Here is a 3,891-nt window from a genome sequence, read left to right on the forward strand (position 1 = left end):
ACTCAGCATCCCGGCATCAACCCACCAGAGCACTAAACTGTGGCTGTGAGTGTCTGCGTTTTAACTGATTTTGTGTATCTGTTAACAGGATGTGCCCTCAGGTACCAGAAAAGCCTGAGAAAGGTTATTTTGGCGGGGGGTGTCTGGGAATGTTCAAAATGTTTCCCATATAAATGAGTGGCGATTGCTTCCTCGCCATCTCCGCTTCCTATAAGGGTTCACAGAAATGCTCTACTTTCAGACAGCAGCGGACACCTGTAGTGGATGTATGTACCTCGTGCAAGAAGCGTGTTCGCAGGGCTCCTCTGCTGCCCCCACTGTCACACCTCCCCCATCCTGGTTCTCTCCGGGAAAGTCTTATCAAATTTCTTGCTTTTCCTTCCTGAGATATTTTCTGTCTTCGCAAACACATTTGTGTGTGTGTTTCTAACTTTACATTAGCTTTTCATTCCGTAAATGCTTCCACGCTGGCTTTCCTTTTTCTTTTTAAATATTTTATTTATTTATTTATTTATTTATTTATTTATTTATTTATTTTTAAAGTAAAACTACACCAAACTTGGGGCTTGAGCTTAGGACCCCAAGATCAAGAGTTCCACACTCTACCCACTGAGCCAGCCAGGAGCCTCTCCTCCCCTTTCCTTTCTTTTTTTTTTCCTTTCCTTTCTCTCTCTCTCTCTCTCTTTCTTTCCCTTTCTTTCCTTCCTTCCTTTCCTCTTTCTTTCTATAAAATTCACATAACATAAAACTTAACACTTAACCAATTTTCTTTTTTCTTTTTTAAAGATTTTATTTATTTATTTGACAAGGAGAGAGATCACAAGTAGGCAGAGAGAGAGGAGGAAGCAGGGCCCCTGCCAAGCAGAGAGCCCAATGCATGGCTTGATCCAGGACCCTGAGATCATGACCGGAGCCAAAGGCAGAGGCTTAACCCACTGAGCCACCCAGACGCCCCACACTGAAACCATTTTAAAGTATACAATTCATTGGCATTGAATACATCCACCGTGTTGTGCAACCGTCACCTCTATCTAGTTCTGGAACATTTTCATCACCTAAAAGCAAACACCATCCCCGTGAATGGTCACTCCCTGCCCTCCTCCCCCAGCCGCTGGTGACCATTAACCTCCCTTCTCTGTCTACGGACTTCCCTGTTCTGGAGGATTCATGTAAGTGGAATCTTACACCCTGTGGCCTTTTGTAACTGGCTTCCTTCACTAGGCATGATGTTTTCAAGGTTCATCCATGCGTGTATCAAAAAAACTCCCTTTGTATAACTGAGTAATATTCCATTCCTGGATAGACCAATTTTTTCCCCATTCATCTGTCGATGGACGTTTGTTTGTTTGTACTGACCTTTTTTTTTTTTTTTAAGATTTTATTTATTTATTTATTGGATAGAGAGAGAGAGAGATCACAAGTAGGCAGAGAGGCAGGTAGAGAGAGAGGGAGAAGCAGGCTCCCTGCTGAGCAAAGAGCCCGATGCGGGGGCTCCATCCCAGGACTTTGGGATCATGGCCTGAGCCGAAGGCAAAGGCTTAACCCACTGAGTCACCCAGGTGCCCCGGTACTGACCTTTCAACAATTAAGTATTGTCATGACCACTCATGTACAAGTATTTGTTTGAAAACCTCTTTGCAATTATTTGGGATTTATGCCTAGGAGTGGAATTGCTGGTCGTCCAGTAAGTATGTTGAACTTGAGGAACTGCCAAGCTTTTCCATGTAGCAGAAGCCCTTTATTGCACTTGGCTTTCCAATATAACCATCTTGTGTTTTTTTTTTTTTTCAAGACTTATTTATTTGAGAAAGACAGAGAGTGCACATGAGCAGGGGGCTGGGCAAAGAAAGAGGAAGAGAGAGAACCCTCAAGCAGATTTCCCGCTGAATACGGAGTTCTAAGTGGGGCTCGATCCCGGGCCCATGAGATCATGACCCGAGCCGAAGGCAGAGGCTTTAACCCACTGAGCCACCCAGGCGCCCCCCCCCATCTTGCTTTTTTAAAAAATTTTTTTAAGGTGCGCTCTATCTCTTCATCTATCCCGCCACTGTTGCAAAGCAGATCCTGGAGTGCAGACCTCGGAAGCACCAGCCAGGATATTTTGGGGGCTGCTTGTCCTCCCTAAGGACAGGCCTATTTACTCCTGCTCCAAATCCCTGTCCCTCGCACATGTGATCCTGGGACAAATGACTGAGTTGCTCTGGGCCTGTTTCCATACTTGAAAAATGGGGTCAGAACAGTCCTCCCTTGAAGGGGTTTGTGAGATTAAGAAAGAAAACCCAAGTGATATGCTCAGACAGGAACGGGGTGTGGTGTGGGCTACCTGTGTATCTGAGCCTTTCTCCCATCCAGTCTCAGCGGTAGTGTATGACTCAGTTTCTCCCCATCAGCACTCACTCTGGATGTTATATAGGTTTCCTCCCTTTTGTGTGGTGGGATGAGGGAAAATGATGTGGCTTCCCTCCCTCCACAACCCTGGCTTCAGGAACATGTGCAGACACTTATTACATGTCGGAGTTATGAAACCTGATCCTTGCTGAGATTTTTGTTCTGTTCTCTTCTCCCACTTGGCTTGGGTCTTGCTCCCACAGCTGGTTCAGGCCGGCTCTCAGATTTTCTGAATTCTACCTGAAGCTGCCAGAGACCAAAATAGCCACTGAGTATGTGACCTCTGTTCTGTGCTCGCAGACCAGGGCTCCAGGCCAGCCCAGTGAACTCTGCCCTGGGTATTCTGAGACCAGGGCCAGAGGTAGATGGCTCTTGAGTTGGCATCCTAGCTAATCCGGGGCCAAGGCTGCTTGGAATGAGATGTCGGTGACCCAAGTCCAGGGTCTAGCCCTGTTTTCTGATGATGTGGCCAGACACTCAGCCTTATTTTTCTGGCCATTTTGGAGAAATCTGATCAACATTAGTGGGTGACTTACTGTATGCCAGGCACATATTGGGTGCACTGATATGGTTGTAATGGAGACACATCCTTGCTCTGGAAGTCCTAATCTCTATGTCAGAAGAAATGGGAAACAAACCAGAAAAGCAGTGTCTATAATGGAGTGTGATCACTGCGACAAACAGGATGAAATAAGGAAAGGAGATGATCTGTTCACAGAGGATGAGAAGTATGGTGGGAGATCTCAGCCAGGTAGGGTAAGTAGAACCCCTAGGAAGAGGTGAAGTTCCCCTGAACTTTGAAGGAAGAGAAACAGCTAGATAACTTGCAGGGCATGCTCCGGGCATAAGCAACAGGAAGTGCAAAGGCCCTGGGGTGGGACCCCGCTAGGCCCTTAAAGTACTGTTGGGGCTAGAAGTGAATTGAGTGTTGGGGAGATGTTGAGAGGGGAGGCCGAGGTCTGTGGCGCCACATCAGCCTCCTTCTTTGCAACATGGGAGCCTGCAGAGGACCTCCGGCAACATCTTACTGTGGTGTTGGGTTTTCACTTTATTCCGTTCCCCTCTAAACCTCCGGGTCTTCATGCATGCCACTTCTCTGACTCCAGGAGGCTCTAGTAGAGCAGCCCTTAGAACCGTGCTTCAGGTTCTTCCTCTGCAAAACGAAGTGAATAACCGAGTCTTACGGGAGGTGGCGGGGGAGGGAGAGCCAGATTATCCCCAGGAGAGGGCGGATAGCGGCGCTCAGTGAACTCGCGGAATGAAATGACGCGCTCGTCGCAGCGCCTGACTCAAGTGAGTTCAAGCGGCCACATCGTACGAAACAAACTGTCCCCATCTTAGAAGGGGGAAACCGAACTTGGGGAAGGTGCGGATCCGGAGCTCCTAGGGCGCGTGTTGGAGTCGGGGCGCGCACGCCGCGCCTCGGGCTGCGGGGCGCGCACGCCGAGCGGCCCGGCTGGGGGCGGGGCCAGGGCCGGGGCTGGGGGCGGGCCCGGGGGCGGG

Source organism: Mustela lutreola, chromosome 2 (genome assembly GCF_030435805.1).
Source record: "Mustela lutreola isolate mMusLut2 chromosome 2, mMusLut2.pri, whole genome shotgun sequence".
NCBI lineage: Eukaryota > Metazoa > Chordata > Mammalia > Carnivora > Mustelidae > Mustela > Mustela lutreola.